This window comes from Stegodyphus dumicola, chromosome 8 (genome assembly GCF_044657685.1).
Source record: "Stegodyphus dumicola isolate Sdum_Otavi_A_Nest chromosome 8, ASM4465768v1".
Taxonomy (NCBI): Eukaryota; Metazoa; Arthropoda; class Arachnida; order Araneae; family Eresidae; genus Stegodyphus; species Stegodyphus dumicola.
In genome coordinates, this window is record NC_140775.1 from 136,403,078 (window position 1) to 136,423,651 (window position 20,574).

Consider the following 20,574-nt stretch of genomic DNA (forward strand, 5'->3'; position numbering starts at 1 on the left):
AGCAAAGACAAAATCATAAACTTACAAATTAAAATTTTCAACATATGCAATTTATATTTTTTATTTGTAATGGAATAGTTTTGTAGAGTCATTATATTTCTTTTAAGCATGAGATATGAAAAATATGCAATGCCGCCTCCAGGACTCGAACCTGAACTTCTTGAATACGCCCCGAGTGTGCTACCGTTATACTACGAAGAAGGGACAAAACACCTTATAATTTAATTATTTTCTTTTAATAACTTATAAATACATATTTCATTTAGGAATTGTTTAAATGCTTAATTATTTGCCTTTAATATCTTACAAATAAATATTTCTTTTAGGAAAAACAATGTCTAACAGCTTTGCAAGTAAAAACATAGTCCTATCTATTTAATTCATCATAAAATAGTAGAATGAACAATTCTTGTAAATAATTATCGAGTAAATTAATACATATAATTATCAGATTTGAGGACTGCGAAGTGAGTTTTAAACGCAAACAGAAAAGCAAATTTTTGTTTACAGTTGTAAACAGAAATTATTATGTGCAAACAGAATAGTGAATAAATTTATTAAATGATAAAACAACGTCGTGGAATTCAACACACTAAACAAGTTTCGTTCAAAACTTCAAACCTTTCCACATCTTTCGATTGCCATATGCAAGAAACAAAACTAAAAAAAAATAATTAACTAAATTAAAATTAAATGAAGACATTCATAACTTCACGTCATCTGAAATCCAACATTGTCCACCAACAACAGCTTAACCTTCTGCAAATATTTATAAAAATATAATATTAAACATATATATATATAATCATAATATTATTAAACAGTAAAACTTTTAAAAACAACACAATATTTCAAAATTAAATTAAAAAAAATATTCTGGTTACACTAAATTTGCACTCTTACAATTACTGAAATTAAGCTCTAGGTTTCTCACAAGAAAACATACAGCCAGAAACCACAACCAAATCAAAATCGCGCCAAATAAAAAACTCTCGACAAATTTGGCGCTCACCCCGATTATGGAATATTAACCCTTAATGTTACCATCATTCGAAAAGATTTAACTTAACAGTTTAAAGACTCATTTGGACGCCATCCTGCGTTACCCTCTAGACTGCGTCTGGCGATGGAATTTCCGTAGCTGGGAAATTTAACGTAAACATCACGCTCGGAAGTGCCACCTATACTATCACACAGCATATGTGGCGGATATTACAGATCCATGCATACTCGGATTGTACTTTTTAAGGAAATACGATTTTTCCTTAGACTTCAAAAACAACAAACTGCTTTTAGCGTCTGAGGACATGACTATCCATCCTCGAAAGGGTTCCTCACCTGGAAACGCCGACGTCTCATGTGAAAGATCGTACTCAGAAAGCTGCCGAAATCATACTAGGGTCGAAGAAAAACACCAGACTACCGGCTATTCTCCATCCCAGATGCTCTTCGGTCGAGACAGACCTTCGTCTGCCTTGTGACCACCTGTTTGGTCGCTTGTGACCACCTACGGCTGCGCCTTCATCGCCTGAGGAATACATCCAAGATGTCTAGGCCCGGTTTAAAGTGATGCACTATTCTCCACGAAAGCGAGTCAGCTTGGCGACGGAGAAAGTGAAGACCAGATACGACACGAGAACTATTGGACATAGATTCAACGAAGGAGACAAGGTGTTGTTGTAGAACCCGATTCGACGAAAAGGATCCAGTCCTAAATTACAGTCACCTTAGGATGGTCCTTATACTGTCTTAAACAGACTGAATGACGTCGTGGTTCGGATCCGTAAGTTTTCGACCTCTAAACCTAAATTTCGTTACGTCAGGTTTAGGTAATTACTATGGCTATAGTACGTAGTGTAAATAATTGTAAATAGTGTAAGATCATGCTCCTTTTAGTTTCTAAATGTGTATTCGATTTAACTTTTATTTAGTATTTGATAGTATTTGATTTGTTTAAGTTAGTTATTGCATTTATTATCCACGTTGTTTATTACTGTAATGTAATGTTTACTATTGCATTGATGCCTCAGTTGTAAGTTTGGCTTCCTATCCAGGGATTGTACTGGCCGGAACGTGCAGTCCTTGGGAAGGGAGCAGTGTTACGGATTTGGTATTTAAATAGCTAATGTTAGTAGAGTTATAAATAGAATTGTTTTATTCCTCGTGCAGTGGAGCGCGTTACGGAGAAAGCTAAGCCGGAAAAATTAAAAATACAAGAGCACATGCATTTAACGTTTAACAAATAAATATCTCTTTTTGATTTCGAGAAATTTCTAGAACAACTTCGTGCGTAACTTAAAAAGCTTATAAAAAGGAGGAAAACATCTCAATTCGGTTAGTTAGTTGTTTTATCAGTTTTGTTTAGAAAACTGCTGTTGTTGACTGTAGCGAATTCGCGGACTAGCTTTCTCTATTTTGAATTAGTTCTCTTGAGCGTTTGAGTAGTTTAAAAGATAACTACTGTGAGAACAGTGCGGCAGTACTGTAGGCTGTAACAGTGGGCTGTAGGGTGACTAGGGAAACTTTATGATGCCATGTCTGGTCAGGAAATCCTTGGCGAAAAAGGCGGTGTGGCTTGGAGTATTGAGATTGTGTCACTAATACTGAATGTATTTTGTATTTTCATTGTATAGTATTGTATAGTATCTACTGTATCGTATTGTATTGTGATATTGTATCTACTGTATCTACTGTATCGTATTGTATCGTGGTATTGTATAGTATTGTATAGTATCTTATATCAGTTGGCTTTTAGTACAGGTTAAATATGTTAATTTTTATTCATTCTAATCTTTTAATTAGCTTTTGTATTGTATTGTATTGTAATATTGTATAGTATTGTATGGTATCCTATATTCGTTAACTTTTATGCAGGTTGAATATGTTATTTTTATTCCTCATAATCGTATAATTAGCCTTATCGCATGTTTTTCCCACAATACCACGTGATCAATTTTATTGTACCGCTATTGCATTCTGTTACTAAGTGTGGTACGAGTCCTGTACCATAATTGGTAGTAACCAATGTATCGACCTTTGTATTTCTTAAACAAAGTTGCATGCTAAATATATTTTGTATAACATATTCCTTTTTCCTAACTATTGTTGTACTGTAGGAATTGAATGCGTACCGAGATCAAATTATATTGTACGCTACCTACTTCTTCTGTATCACATCACTACCTGCGGTATTGTAACATGACTTTGTCATAGCGAATATCTAGTTTATTACACTGACTTTCAATATGTTGCTTTGTCAAATATATGTACTTGGCTATGCAATGTATCCCGATCCAGTTGTTAGTCTTCTGAATTAAGTCGAATTCTGAATGCTTTACGCATTTCCCATGTATCAGTACTTCCAGTCACACACTGATGGCTATTGTATTCTTTTATTTTTATTTCTTTTGCTATATCCTCTGTGTATTGCTGTAATCATTTACATTCATTATGTCACTATGTTCTCTGTTTTTATATTATATTGTCATTAAGTCTAATTCTACTGTCTATATTTTACTCATTGTATATTATTGGGCTGCCCAACATCAGACTGTACTTTAGCTTATGTATATTTTATATTTGTGTGTATTACACCTTTGTAAAATTTTTGCCTATTGTCAAAACTCGCTCTTGTTTGGCCCTGTATGCTGTTATGATCGTTTGTTGGGACTGTCTTTCGTGGGAATTTGGTCTGTTGGATTGCCCCCGGGTTGAATTTGGCTCTGGGTTTGGGCGCCCGGTGCGTGGCGTCTTGTGATTCCTCTTTAGGCTCTAGCTATAGGTGGACGTGGTGCTATACCGATTAACCTTTTGCTAAAGGGACAGTGCCCACGTCCTCCGTTGCTTATCGCTTGGAGTATTTGAGATAATGGAGCCCCCATGATCCAGGGATTGCTGGACGGACGCAAGCGACTCCTTTTCTGTGTCTGAGGCGGTCAATAAATGAAAGTTGAATTTCATCAATTGGCCTAGAAAAATTCTCTCTCTCTCTTTTTTTTAATCCTCATGTCTTGAGGCTTATCTTCTAAATACAATTTGATAAAAAAATATTCTAGCAACAGTTCAAATATTCTATATGTCTTAAAATCTTTTTAAATCGAAACAAGTGCAGAGAATAAGATTCCGATTGAAGGTAAAATTGACATCACCGTTACCTTCGGAAATGAGACCTACCAACACTTAAAATAATGAACACACAAAAGAAGAAAAAGGAACCTAAAAAATAAACTAAATATTTGCCAAGTCAGCGCAAAAGAATGTTTCACTGGAGTTACTGAGCCATAAGCGAAAATGTTTTTGTACGGATTCTTCGTGTGGCCTCAAAATCACGGTAACTTTACTTCACTACGAACTGCAGTCACAGAGAGTAGTATACTCATTCCATTTACAGGGCTCTCAAAAGAGTCCCGTATTTTTATTTTTCATCACTACCTCCCCATTCTGGGGGTGAGTAATTTGCGCGCCTGCTGTCTTCCTTGGATGTGGTAGTCGTTTCTACCTGAGTGCGATGCAAAGGAAACGGACGAATGTGAAATTAAAGCACTTTTAGGACTTCTGTACATATGTGAACATATGTGTATATGTGTACACTGTGTATATACATATACACAAAGGATTGCTTTTCATAAGGATCAACGAGAGGCAAAAAGCGTTTCACATTCAAAAAAATTCTTTCTGTTCTAGTTAACGACCCTAATTCCTATCCGTCTTTACCTGCAGCCTTTAGTTCTCTTGTTTCATCAATAGATGACGCCAGTAGATTAACTTCTGTCCAGCCATTCTTATCTCATTTATTTGCACTTGAGCTGAGGTTGATGGTTCGGTAAACTCATCGAAACTAGTTCTGTGAAAATTTGCAACTATAACGCTAATTTTTTTTTAAACTTCTAAATAAATGTTTGTTCGGCGTGTTATTTTAACCTAAATTATAGACAATGATGTCACTGATATTATAAGGTATTTCTCCCACTTACCTAGCGTGCCTTCGTGGTGTAATGGCCAGCACACTGGGCCGGTATGCAGAGGTCCGTGGTTCGATTCCCGGCGAAGGGGGTTGCATATTTTTCATCTTTTCTGCTTCAAATTAACGTAATGACTCTACAACATGGTCGTTTAGTGCTGTCAGACTGAGGACTGATAACTGCAAAGAAGCTGCAATACAAAATGCTTTTAAGAGTATTGATATTTGTAGAGAAAACGAAAAACTGTAGATCAAACATTCCCTTCACTGTGAGGCTCAAAACCTTTTTATTCCCCCCTCGTAGTTTCAAGGTTATTCTGCAATTTTCAGTGTTAATTAATAAAGCTACTATGCAATTTTTTACTTAAGAAATTAACAAACTACAAAAATTAAAAGAGTATTTTAGGAAACTGCTTATTTTACTCACATATTTTACATGTTTAAGAATGGTTTCTTTAAAAGAGATGTGACCTAATCTAAGTGTTACAATTGAAAGCTCGAAAGATATTGCTTTTTGGAGTGATTTCGCGAATCAGACAGTCATGATCGTGCTACACTTACTTAATAGAATAACAAGGATAAAATGATCTCCTTCCTGCGTATAAGTGGAAAATAGAAGAGACAAGAATTTATATGTCATCTTTCGAAAAGTGCTTTCCATGAACATATGAGCTAGCTCACGGAACAAAATATTCTACTCTGTGATGTATAATGACTGATACTAATTCATAGATAACAAGCCGATATTTAAATTCTATAACTGCACTTATGTTTAGAGATAATGTTGATCTTCTGCGGAGGTGTCGCCTTAGAGAGTTGATGTTTGCCAATATTTATTTATTAGAGAAAGGCATTCGAATCCTGGAATTTCCTGATTCTTGCAAAAGATTTGAGATTCAAAAAATTGAATTTTATCACTTTTATGTATATATAATTTGGAACTTTCGTAATCTAAAAACCTGGTGAATGTTTTAACTCAAAACCTTTGATAGAATCGTTTTATTCACTTCCAGTAAAAGTATTTGTTAAAAGAGAACTTCCTTGTTTCAGTTTCAGAAGACTCGACTATTACTTTATAGCTGCGCCAAGTGCCACACTTTTCTGAAGAGAGTTGTGTTACTGTGCATGAATACTGTATATTGTGTTATCAGTGTTAATCCTTGAAATAATTTCTCCTCTCTTCACTTGATTTCATTTTAAAAGTTTTTGAAAAAATATAGAAATCTGAAGTGCGACTAAATTTTTTTTAATGTGATGGCTTTCGAGTACCGCCTCTGTTAGCTCCTTCTATATTCTGATGGAGAATCCTCAGACGGATCTGAGGGTCTCATATCCCTCTTTTCCTACAACTAACGTCTCAATAGGAGATGCTACTCGATTGTATTTTAAAGGCTCTCCATATTTAAAAATCATTCTACTTCACTTTGCACGGCCGAAATGATTTCCGATCCAGAAACGATGCTGCATGGAATTTGAACTTCATCCCAGTAAAAAGAATCAATGTATCTATCATACCACTGCTTACAGCTGGTACAGTAGACTAGACGGTATCTCATGTTATACTGGACTGATAGCAGTTAAAGAAAAATGTGTTACAATTCTTAACGCTATATGTATTACAAAGAAATATCTTCAATAATTCATAGTACATATTACACACAAAACCAAATAAAAATAAATGAATATATTATGAAAGCGTATCTATAAAATTCAATTCGAATTTTTAAGTAACAGTATTAGCCAGAATCAAATCTGGCAAGCACTTTCCTCTGATAATACTGAAAGTAGAGAAGCTATCTGGATAATTAAGAAAAAACAGTCTCTTATCAGGCGTATAAATGTCTGGACAATCGCGTATGCTTACCAGAGAATCTTTCCCGAATACATACATACTCGTTTTGTCGAAAGCAAATCAGGTGACTGAACAAGACTGTAATAAAGTTTTAGTAATTAACGGTTAAAAAGAGCAGATAAACAAATGCAGCAGGAGCGAGAAAAAGTAAGTGAATAATTAAGTAAAGAAACACTAAAAAATAATCTGAAAGGATTCAGATTTTAATGTAGCGTTTGCGGGTTTGTTTATATTTTTTATGCTGTCGCCGAGCTCGCAGATTTACTAATCTGGGCTCAGTTTTGCGAACATAATTTTTATTGTCTTTTTAACTTTATTATTAAAAATCAATTTTTCCCTATTTACACTGCATAAAATTCAGCAGTAAAATCGCAAAATTTTTAACAGCAGCATATATTTAAAATTCCGCATAGGGTGTTTGGTACTTTCATACATTTTTAATTTTTTTTTTTTTTCAGTTTTCTCAGTTTATCCTATCAATGTTCAGTTTCCTTAATAAGATGACCTACACAACTTTTCTTGGTATTTTAAATTTTATTTACTAAAAATCACTTTCTCTACACTTATGCCACATAAAATTCAATAGCAAAATCACAAAATATTTAAAAACAACGTATTTTCCAAAATTCCCGATAGAATGCTAGTTGTTGCCATACATTTTCTTATATTCGTTATATTATTCTTTTAAAAATAATACATAAATGTAACTCTGAATGGCAACATCTTTTATTTGTGCTGCTATTATTCTTTTTATATACGCTTTTTAAAAATAATACATGGCAATAACACTGGTGGCAACATTCTTTTGTTTGAAATAGGAGGGCTATGACAAAGAGCACCTCTAGTGCTAATAATTAAATAAAAGATAAATAAATAAGTGAAAGGAATTGATGTGTACACACAGCATTGTAGTTATATAAATAAACAGTGATGAAGTTGTGACATATTGCTAGTGATTGAACAAAATACACATTATAAAACAGAGGAACTCAGCAAATGGAACTGAGCACTGATTACATTATAATCCTGGCAGATAATATACGAAAGTGAAGATATTATACTTCAAAAGTTACAAACAGGTGAATTAAATTGGACTTTACACTTATAAACGCAGAAGGAGCAAATTTAGAAATACGTATGTACAAGATATTTCATAGATAGCAGGGAAAGATATTCAAAACTGACAAGACAACTAGCAGAGAAAGATATTCAGAACTGACAAGACAAAATCGCTGTAAAAAAGTGTTCGTAGATGCCGTTCAGCGAATGACATTATGCAAATAAAAGGTCAAATAAATGCAGAAATACATACGGTACTAAAAAAGTAAATGGCAAAGAGATTTTGACAATGACTTTGTTAAATAATGCAAAACAAAATTACAATAGTGGAACCTAACGGATAAACCACAGTAAATGATTCAATACTAATGAAATAATGGTAAGGTATTCTTACTATAGTAATAAATTTGACAGAATGGTAAAGAGCACGAGGGTGGTAATACCAGTGATTGTTTACAGTCGTTTAAGCTGTAATGTTAGGAAAAGAATTGACTATACTTACACATTCTCGTATGCATTTGACTGCAAGAGCATTTTCTGCCCGTGCATCAGCAGGTTTGGAGAGATGAGGACGAATGATATTTGGGCAACAGATAAGGTAGAAGTCAGGATCTCCGACCATTCCACAAGTATGCTAGTCATTATCACAAAGGTCGAACAGTTGCAGATGGCTAATAAATGGGCCATGACCAGTTACATACTGAGTAAAGTTCGAGCCACAGATTAGTTTTTTTTAATAATTTTAGGGAAGAATCCTTCTTACTGTTGTTTCAGTGTAGCAAAGACTGTCATTACTGGTCTTTTTCTAATCTTGTTTCTAAGTTAAAGAAGTTTTATTTTGTTTCCAATTCTGCGATGAACTTAAATGAAGGCTGTTAACTACGGCCATTGTTTCAACAATTTATTATCACATCGGATTTCGGGAGGAGTACTTCTATTTTCCTTTTAAATGAAAACGCTTGGGGTATTTGAAACAAATATTTGCCCACACCCATACCTTTTACCCCATTACGAAATTTCGAGATTAAACGATTTAATGTTTGGGATTTCGATGTTAATTTGATCATCAAAATATGTTTTCGCGCAGATAATTTGCTGCTACTGAAGTATGCTGAGTAAAGTTTGGGGAACTGGATTGCAAAGAAAATATCAGAATCGTGCTAATATTCGATATTAATCGATAATATACGCAAAATAATCTTAAATTTCAAATACCTGTCATTGAGTTTCAGATATTACTTTACTATAATGCACAAAAAACAGAGGAGGAAGTAATCCATCAGGAAAATATTCAGGGTCAGCATACGGTTTTGTACAAGCGACTGAAGCCCCTTTCGAATCGCTTGAAATGTTTACATTATCTAAATGGAAAAAAAAATCTTCCCTTCAAATATTATCGGTGTTTTTATCGCCGCGGGGAGATGGACTATTTCAAAATATTTACTTCAACAACGGCTTGTTTATTGAACTCCGCAATTAAATATGGTAACACGGAAACAGCTTAAAAGCTTTAAAAGTTGTAAATGCATATTTGCATAATGATTTGTAAGCGCAAGAAGGAATAAAGAATATTTTTGTTGTTATATTTCTGATTAACTGATAAATTTTTGCTGAAAAATTAAGAAGGAAACTTAAGCTTTCAGAAACTGAAAATGAATGGATAACTAATGCTACAGTTGACAGTATTTTATAAGTTGATAATTAATTAAACAGTTTTAACAGAGGTAAATCATATGCAGTTACTCATATTCCGTTTTCTAATCTTTTATAGACTATATTTTGATGAAATATTATCACTAAAACTTTAAAGAAGTTAATTAATTAATAACCTTTAACAGTTAACCACATAAGTTTAAAATTCCATTAACTGCCATACCTTCAAATTTCCTTCTTACATTTTCAGCAAAAATTTATTAGTTAATACAAAACTATGAAGTGTAAAACTAAAAGTATTTCTCATTCCGTCTAAAGCTCACAAATGATTATGTGAATATGCATTTACAGTTTTTAAAGCCTGAAAAATGCACTCCTGCTGTGTTATCATCATGCGATGATTTGTAGGTGCTTTACATTTTTAAATATTTCCGATCTTTTTAAACAGTCAAGTCTTTGAACCGCTTTATTTTCAATGACGATGTTTTGTACTACGATGTTTTCGTCTGCGATATATTTGCCGTGATGTTTTCGGCGTACCGCATTAAGTGTATGATAGAAAATGCTGTTATTTTAAGTACTCAAATGTACTGATGTATTTCACATCATTCAGTGCGGGCAACAAGCTTTAATTTCTTACATTGTTGTAGGTAGGAAGGCCGACTTTCTGGGCTAATGGATATGATGCAGTGATACTCTCTTTCCTCTTCTCTAATCTCCGTTTTACCCACTATCTAGTCTCCGGCACCTTAGATTAACTCACTGTCGTCTCTGTCACTGCAAGCACTGTACACTTTCTTCAGAAAATTTCTTAGAATAGGTATATAGTGATACAACTAATTTTGATATATTTAACGTCATGGCGATTCAATATGAAATCACAAAAAATATATTAATACACACTTTTAAAGTTTATATTAGTTTCAGAAAGATTACTGTATGTGTGAAAGCGTATTCTGTTGATTTAAAACATGCATTTTTGCTGAAACTGAGGGATCAAGTTGTCTCTCTGAATATCAAGTTTTACAGGATAGCAATAACTTAAGAAAACCTTTTCATATTAAGAATATTGCGACTTGAAAATTTAAATTACAGTCTAACATATCAAAGAAATTATTATTAAAGTTTCAAAAAGTTAAAAAAAGATGTTTCGAAAGAGTAAAAAATAGTAAATTGGTAAGATTAGGAAACTGTAATCCGATCCTGATAGGTAAAACTGAATTGAATACCTGAAACTAATTCAAACTGCTCTAAATGGTAAAACCAAATGATAGAAACAAAATTTACTATTGTATTATTTTATTGTAAATTAGTGCCACGTGAAGACTTGGACATTTACTTAAAAGAAAAAGACTTAGTATAATTATCAATTTCGCCGTAAATAATTAAGGTGTAATTGATCATTTATTTCATGAGATCACTTTTTCCCTCATCTATTTTGCTAGGACAAAAATTCCGTGAAATAAAAATCTTTAACAAAAGAGAGAAAGAAAATTTTGATTTTGAAACATTCATAAGGGTATTTCTGTTTGTATGCTATAAAATTAATTAATGGTACTGAAGGAATTGTGCAAGAATATTTCAGGGAATACAGAGATTTATTAACACAGTAGTACAACGTTTAGATTATATGTGCGGACATGAGAAGTTATACAGAGATATAATTTTTAAAGTTAAGTGTGGATTTAATATATTCGTTCGGATTTAATAAATCGTTTAGTTACCTTTGATGGCCCACCAACGGCCGAGCGGTAAAAGCCGCTGGACACTGATAGTTCGGTTCAGGGATCGAGTCCCGACGAACGGGCTAGCAGCATGGGCGTTTTCGTGGTTTTCTCTATGTGCAATGTGAGTACGACCCAGTTAGTGCATAATGACGAAGCAGGTTATAAATAAAATAAAATAATATAAAATTATCTTTGATATTATATGGAAACTGTGTGGAAATGTTTAAAATGCGCTGAAGTCTGAACCATGAACATGCTAAACTAACACCAGAAATCTCCGATTCATACTACGAGAAATCAAGCAAGAAACAAAAATTACTTCTGTAAAACGTTCAACATATTTAGAAGAACAGTTTGCAATAAAATTTAACCCTGCAACTTTTGCAAAAATCATTTAAGGTGCACGAATACAATGGGCTGTCTGCAAGAAGGAAACTCTTAGTTAACAAGAAAATAAGGAACATACTCCTACCGTTCTCAAAATCTATAGTAAGCAAAGCTTTATCACATTGGAAAAATATTATATTTGCTGAAAAGTCAAAATTTAATATGTTTGAGTCCGAAAAACGACTTAATATGTTGCAAAATCATAATTAAGAGTTAAATTAAAAAATTGCCTATTGTTACACACGGGGTAGAGGCATAAGGGTCTAGAGATGTTTTCCTGCCTTTCGAATAAGAAATTTAATGTTAATGGAAAATAATATGGATTAATATAAATATATAAATATTGTTAAGGAAACCTGAAAGCATCTACAAGAAAGCAAATGCATAATATATCAAATAACGATCCCAAACATATAGCCCTAAATGTTCGCTTATGGTTATTATACAGATGTCCTGAAATTATCAAAATTTCATATCCTCGCAATTTAAATTCTATGCAACATGTATGAAGTAAATTGGCGAAAAGCAAATATTTACATGATACTTCTTCGAAGACTCTAATAAAAGCAGTTCTTACCTAGAAATAGAACAAATGGAGCGTTCTTATACGAAGCAAATTAGTTGAATCCATGTCGAAATGCATGTAAGTGTGATTAGCTAAAGAATAGCCAACGAAATATTGAATGTTCTGTTATTTTCAAGTTTTTATTAAGCATAACTTGTTTATTCAAAGTATCCGGCTTCAAAACTTTTTTAATGTATATATATATATTTTTTTTTACTAAAATAATCAATAGCATATATGAAAGAAAAATTAAATCATTTTGCTAATATTTACTAATTGATAGTTTCAAATAAAAGTGAAAAGCACAAATGTCCGAAAATTAATGTGAGCCATTGCATCATCTGGTAGCTTCCACATCTCTGAAATACGATTAACATAACAACTGAAGCAATCATTTTTATCCTTTAACATATTTCTAAAAACTATTGCTTTTAGAGATCAGTTCTTTTTAACTGATCTTAGAATAGGTATTTATCTTATCAAGATAACTTCAAACTTCGGTCATTTCTGTACGACTCGTACTTTCTAGTTTGTTATTTTTATACTAACAGTTCAAAAGAAATGCATTCTGCCGTTGAAATAAATGGATTATTTTACGCCTGTTTCTCTACAGTTACCTCCGAGAAATGCTTTATACTTTTCGAAAATATCTAGATTAAAAAAGCAAATAATTCAATCAAAAACAATCATTTGTCATTACTATTCTATCTTCTTAACATCTGATGGGAATTGAAATAATTATTTTGTTTTATAAATTACCTGAAAAGTTCAAAGTGTAAATCTCTCATAATCAAGGCAGTAATTTTATCGCGAAGAAAAAAAGCGGCAAAATATGTGGGGGCGTTTGTGTGTTAAGCATCGAAAATTCGCGAAATGTTGCCCCGCCTCAGCCAGCAATTTCGCGGTCGAAGATTTATATAAGCATTTTGGGGAAAATATCTAAGAGAAGCGAAGCAATAACATAAATGATTGGCATATAACTAAATAAGAAACAAGTTATTATATTGTTAAATAAGAAATGTACTTGTATTATATATTTTTAAAATTGCAGTTAGCATTTATAAATCTTCAGATTTTGGAAAGGCATTCAAAGCCATCTTTTAAGATTAAATTGCCATTTAACGGAATGGTGTTTTAATACATTACGTACGGTACACAAGCGGATTTTCGTTATTACGTAGCAAGTGTTTGAAAAATGACTGCTCAACAATGGATTTTTTTTTGTCGGTACTGATAAACAATGGAGGGGCAAAATTTATGTATTTTAGGAAAAACGACTTTCTCTCATATTCTAGAAAGTCTAGCAAACAAAACTTAAGATAATTCAGAGTTTCAATCTTCTAGTTTGGATTTTGGTATCGAATGAATTTACGGTGTATTTTTTGCAAAAATTCTAAAAGAAGTACCATAAAATTATTTAAATATAAAATAATATAACAGTTTTAATAGAAAAGGAAAAATATTAGGAAAAAAATCTGGGTTGCGGATTTAATTGGACATTTGCGGAAAAAATTTGATGTTCAAAACCTTAAAAAAAATGCCCTAAAAAATTCGGAAAGTAATCGCAGAAATTCCTGTCGCGTTAACATTATTGGCCCTATCATCGAAATCCGAACAGAAGAAACCGATTGGGCATAGTTAGAGAATGCATTTTTTTTGTTTATTGCTAAATATTTTTCGTCAGCGTAAGCTATTGTTACTCTTGAATCGAAACAAGTATTTAAAATATTAAACTGGGGATTAAAACTCAATACACATATTTCAAATCGAATCCTATATAAAATTACTCGTTCTTAGAAAATTATGTATTTCTATTCTAAACTTTATAATAAGATGACAAATTTCTCGCGACTTACAACATTCCCGAAGGACGACTCGCAGAAGTGACAACTTTCCAACAATATAAATAGATAAGCCGATTATCGACCAAAATTACGCCACTGAAACACTACATTAACTTTGACAGCTTAAAATCTGTCTAGTCTCCATACTTTTTCTTACAGTTGATTTTATGTTTGTGGATTCAACCACTTAAGCTGCTCGCTCTAATTATGCGCACGGCAAGCATTTAAGATAAAAAGGTCTGCTATATTTAGACTCGTGGGTAGTAAAGAAAACCCTGTTTGCTTTATTTTTAATTTGCGACAACTATAGCTTTACTATGGCAATAATTTTGAAAAAAAATCTTTTTAATAAAAATATTATAAGCTTTTTAATTGCAATACAATAAGAATAATATATTACTTTATTTAAGATTAAAAGGCGGAAGATATCGTCCGGCACCAAGCCAAAAACATGAAATATATATTTCTTGTTTTTTCCCCTCAATTTTTTTTTCAAAGTTTCATACTATGCTAAAACACATAAATTCGCGTTTCTCTGAGATGCATATAAAATAATTATCATTTAGTAGATAAAATTCGTTTTTTTTTTTGGGGGGGGGTTCTCTTTTAAATACGTTTTCCCTTGAAGCAAACTTTTTGCAAACTTTCGGTTCTAATGTCAAGCCGAAAAATGTAATCTGCCATTACAAATTTCGATAAGAAAAAATTATTATAATCAAATTTTTTTCAAACACAGATCTTCTCTTTCTTTCTTCCTTTTTTTTTTTTTTTTTTTTAGAAACGGTTACTCAGTGAAGACTTTGATAAAGATTGCAATTGTTATGTATAAATTCAATTACTTACATGCTTTTAAATTCAAAATTTCTACTAATTACAATAAAATTAAAGTTTGAAATTTATTTATTTAAAATTATACAATATAAATTCGAGTAATTTAAAAGTAGGGCTTGTAGAAATCAAAATTTAAAGATAAACAGGCACGCCAGCGTAAATGCACCTTTAAATTAATGCAACCATAAATAAACTAATAATAAGCTAAATTATTTGAATATTTCAATGCAGAGCAACAGGAAAAAACAATTTAATCAACCAATAAAATCAAAGATTTTAACAGAAATCTTGATTGTAATTTTTTTTTTACTGTTATAGATCTCAATAAAATCTATCCATTATAATGGACGCATATATTTTTTAATAGAGAGGCATTATTTGAGAAAATGTATGGCCAAGAGCTTACAGAATTTTTTAACTAGGCTTTGAGAATGGTAAATTTACATAAAGCCTGGACTTTTGAAATGCAGAAGATTTTTAAAATTATGTCTCGAAATAGATGCAGCTGACACCTCTTTAATATTTCACGTGAGAGTTAAGGCGGTCATCGTGAATGTGAGAGTTAAGGCGGTCATCGTGAATACATGTACTCTACAAATTTCTCTAATTCAATGAAATAGAAATTTTCTTTAGAAACTAAAACTAACTTATGTGATACGGACTGTTACTAGGTGATTCTTGGTGTTTATCTGGAACAGCGTTTTAGCAGTTATTTTAATAACTTAAACGAATTGAACATTATAATGCAGGGCAACAGGAAACAACAATTTTACTAACCAATAACATCAAAGGTTTTAAAAGAAAATTTTATTCGCAGAGGCTTGCAGTTCAAAATCTTCTTTCTTAGTTCTTTCTATCTCTTCTTAATGTGTTAAATATCTAGCAAAAATGAAAGACCTCACTGTTAACCCTTTAAAAAGTTTGCAAGATGCAACAGATATGCATTTGAAAGATTTTTTCACCAAGAATCGATTGAATAGTGTGTCCATTTGATTTTTTAGAGAAAGTGGAAGAAATAAAACTGCTCCGCTTGCGAACTAGAGTAATTTACTTATTCTGTGTTGATTCTGTAATTAACGTATACCTATCTGATTATACTGAAATGAACTTTTGAAACATTTTAAGTTAAGTTCTCAAAGACTGGTAAACTAGACATAGTAAACTATACGTAAGTAGTTGACTCTTTAACTCAAACTAGTATAACCTAATAAAGAAAGAAACGAACGCTTTTTTGCGCTTTTTTTACTTTATATTTATATCAGCGTTCCTTTTCTGCTACAAATATGATAAAATACAAATCAAGAAAAAATGCAAAACCTCGACACGATGCACGTGTTTTTCTTTCAACTATGAGTCCTGATTTCAAACATTTGTGCTCTAAGCGTTAATCGTAAATCTCATAATAATCAAATACTTTAAAAATAAGTCGAATTTGTGTTGGAATACATATTTACTTGAATCGAAATTTATTTGCTGTTTCCATTTCGATTAATAAGTAAAATTTAAAAGAAAATTTTATTAAGGATGGGACAAATTTTTAATCTGTGCTAGGAGGCTGGAAACATCAGTACGTTTCGAAACATTGTCCAATAGCTATTGTCAGAATAAGATATATTTCTTAATAGCGTGCATGAAACAGCAATAAAGTCAAAGCACCAGTGTAGATTAAAAAAAAAACTTTAAATCTGAAATTTTCTGCAATGAGTTTACTGAGATTATTTATTAAGGAAGCATATAGTTTAAAGAGCATACTCATAATAATGAAAATTTATTAAAAAAAGCATAAACTACAATTTAGAGGACCTTAAGATAACTTTTTATCGGAATTTTAAAGTAAAATTCGTATTTCTCCGATATATGCAAGCACCTATGTTACTACAGAAGCTAGCACCTCTGTAGTACCCATACGTGATTGAGGTATTGCTGAAATTAGTTAATTGTTAAGGTTCCGCCCTGTGGTCCGATGATCTGTTCCTTCAAGTAACATTTTTAATAACTCCATTCTTTTTAATGGGGATTTGAATAATACCGTAGAATAATGATTTACGTTTGTGCTTTTTAGTACTCGATATGACCTTCCACACTTTTTTATCTCTAAGTTAAGGGGTATCAGAAACCCTATACCGACAATGTTAAATGGCCATTTTCGATGTACCTTTTCTCAAATTCTGCTGTAGATACAAGCTTGAAAATTTTTTCTGTAATTAACGTATACCTATCTGATTATACTGAAATGAGCTTTTGAAACATTTTGAATTTTAGAGTAAATTACAGGATATTTTGTTAGGCATGGTAAAATTTAGCACTTTTCTCACACAAAAAAGTTTAAAAAAATTTTTTTTCTAAGTTTATTACAAAAAGCTCATTTCCGTAAATATTAGGGAACCTAATAAATAAGCCATAAAAAGTTTAGATACCTGTGAGCAGTAGTTCTTGAGAAAAGGTACATCGAGTATAAAAAAATCACGGTTGGAGAAAAACGCGTTTTTATGTAAACATCCTCATTGATCAAAGCAGTAGATGACAAATTAAAACTAGATTTTTTACAGTTTTAATTTTCATAGAGATTAAAAAATGGTATTTTTAGAAAGATAAAAGTGTCGAGAATTTGAAAATGCAAACATCCGAAATCACAATTTTTTGAAGATTTTGGGGTTCCAACTCCCCTTAAGCTGAAGAACTGCATTGAAGCTAAATATAAAAAATAACAGGACTGTAAAATCAAAATTGTCGGATATTACGCAAATAGATTTTAAATCCCGAGGATACTTATGTAACTAACACGATCGCCCTGGTTGGAGATCTACTAACTAATGGCGATAGAATCAGAAGACATGGAGCATTGAAATTGCTGGATGTAAGACCATCATATTAAACATCTATAACCTGCAATGGAATCCTTTATAGCAGAGTCAAATGAAGAAACAAGATCTTAGCTTCCTCAGTTTCTCCTGCATTACTTTCTACATAAGACAAATGTACTATTGATGATTAGTTCAATATAACTCTTCATTATATAAATTTAATGCTATTTCTTTTGGCTTCTTTAATGACTTATAGTCAGCAAATACTTTCGAATCTCTTATGTTACACGGTATGCTTTAGAAATAAAAAGTACGGAAGCACAAGATATTGAAAGTACTCTGCTCATAGTGTTAAGATGTAAAAAAATAAAAAAAAAAAAAAAAAAATAAAAAAAATCACAATTTTATTACAACCATATTCGTATTTTCTCAGACTTTATAAATGAACGCTATTTTCTTTTTTCTAAGTGAGAATGAAGGCAACTTGTGTTAAAATGTAGAACTCATGCGAACGTTTTAAAATACTAACAGGAGAATTATAAAAGTCTCCGTTTTAGCAATATTTCCTTAAATTTTAGTCTTCAAACGTCTAAAAGGTATTTTTCGACATTATCCCAAATTGAGACATTTGCAAATGTTTAAAATTTGCTTTGTTCTCTAACAGTGCAAATACCTACACGTAATTAATCTCTTAAAATAAGAAAATATGTTGTATTTTTCCACCGCAGATAAAATTCTAGATCGGATTAGTTTCCAAAAAACGTTTAGCTATATCGATACAGCCCTGCAGTGCACTAGATCACTACACACGTCGTTATACTGAGAATAAGAAAACTACTTTGCTTAACTATTAAATCACTAGTCACCTACACAACGTAACAACTTACATATTTAACAAAAACAAGCTACAGGGATGCAGTTTCTTTGCAAGGAAAAGTTACAGTTTTAGGTATATGATATAATGCGGCTAAATAAACAATTAGAAAGTAAAATGTTAGTCAAAAGTTCGGTCACGGTAAAACGCCACAAAGTGTATCTTCTCTAGCTATTACACTTTGCTTTTTATCTATTGTCAGACGAGTTTCTTTATCGATCTTTCATTACAAACACTGCTAAAGAGCACGGAGAATAAGCGCAGCAGAATTAGGCAGAGAATGATCACAAGGCATTAAAATATTCTCAGGAAAAAAAGCTGTTCCAATTGCATGGTAGTCGGCGCTTTTAAATTTATTTAAAAGTTGAGTAAATGGCAATAAGGTGATTTTTTTCTTCTTTTGTTTATAGCGAGAGTGTCTTTAAGTAATGATTTATACCGAAATTGTCTTTAGGCCATCCAAAATTACCTAGGCGTAACACGGACATTGGAAATATAGTTTAAAATCTTTGAAATATAATTTTATTAACTTATAGATCGATTCATTTTGTAAATCCTGAATATACGAGTTATATAGAGCACAAGCGGACTCATAAACCACGAAAAAACATAAAAATCTTAAAACTAATTAAAAAGCGTATTCGAAGACTCACGTACGGCTGATGACGACAGAAAGTATTTAAGAAACTGAGTTCAGTTACCATAGCTCAATTAACGAAAGAACGTAAAAAATAATGTTATGAAAAATTAATGGAGAAATCTAATGTTAAACTATAGTTCGAAAACTCTTATTACTAATATCTTCTTTTTTTCTGCTAGTTTGAGAATGGACCAGCCTTAGGAGTCATCAGTTAAACAGGATTAGACATTTATAACGGGAGTAGGTGTTATTGAACTAAAAGCAACTTCCTGAGTAAATGAAAGGGCAATAAAGAATGAATTACAACCTGCAGAGAAAAGGGTAAAAAAGTATTATAACCACAAGAATAGTGCGTGACAAGAAAGTTACATAGGTTACGTAACTCAAGCAATTGTATAAGTTTCGATCAAATTCGTTTCCACGACGACAGAGTGATCCAGTTCGAAATTATTGTGTATCATAATAATGTGCCAATCATAAAGATCATTGTCTTTGAAGAGAGTTAAGAAAAGAAGTGTAATTGAATATCCAGAGCAGGAAGTGTTATACAAGCAGCACAACTCTAAACCTACATAATTTATAAATTAATTTAAATATGCTCGATGTATGCAAGAAGCAGCTGTTACTTCATGGATGCATTAGTACCTCAACTCCGAGGACCGTAAAGATTTAGATCTTTGAAAGTTTGCAGTTGAGTAAACAGCAAGAAAGAGAGGTTTAAAATAAAAATTTTGAAAATGAAGATCTAAGAATTTAGGATTTTCTCGAATATTACTTATTTAATATACAGTAGTCATTTCTACGAGTTATAAATCATCTTGTGGTTTGATATGCACATTTTAAAAGTATTCTGTCAAAAATAACCTCCAAGCCATAAGATCTAACACCTGAAAACTTTTAAATGGGTAACATATTATTTAACGAGCGCAGAAATACTCAGGCGTTCGAAATAAAAAATATCGAAGATATCGAATTTTTGAATCTGAAACTCTGCAAGTGGTTCGTGATGTATGTACACTGGTACTTAGAGTATTGTATTTTGATGCAAAATAATTATTTCTTTCACTTTTAAACCATATGTATAATTCTACACATTAACAATTTTTTTGTGAATTTAGAGCTATTGCTGTTGCTTTCAATGCAGATTTCTATTTTTAGAATTATTACACAATTTTTCTTATTCTCAGTCTTTGAAGGCCAAAAGCATACCTGATACAGTAAAAAGTTATTCTTTTTGAAACTGTCGATGTTTCAAAGTTAGGCCATAACTCAACAATGATAGCAACTAGACAAATATTTATCCAAAAAAATGAACTTGTGAAAACTATTTTTTAAGTTTTACTAAATTTCTATGTTAAATACTGTTCCAGCTTTCCTC

The 20,574-nt window shown here is 31.9% G+C and overlaps 1 protein-coding gene across 2 annotated transcripts in view; it reads right to left on the minus strand.

The window, feature by feature from the left end:
• The window catches only part of LOC118181341 (calcitonin gene-related peptide type 1 receptor-like), a 174,816-nt gene that overhangs the window by 119,553 nt on the left and 34,689 nt on the right, over nucleotides 1-20,574 (minus strand). Inside the window, exon 2 of one of the 2 annotated variants that reach the window (XM_085822459.1) lies at nucleotides 4,974-5,151. The exons of the other annotated variant lie outside the window; for it this stretch is intronic. The gene's annotated coding sequence lies outside the window, so the exon portion shown is untranslated. The remainder of the gene's footprint in view (nucleotides 1-4,973; nucleotides 5,152-20,574) is intronic. 2 annotated transcript variants of the gene reach the window in all.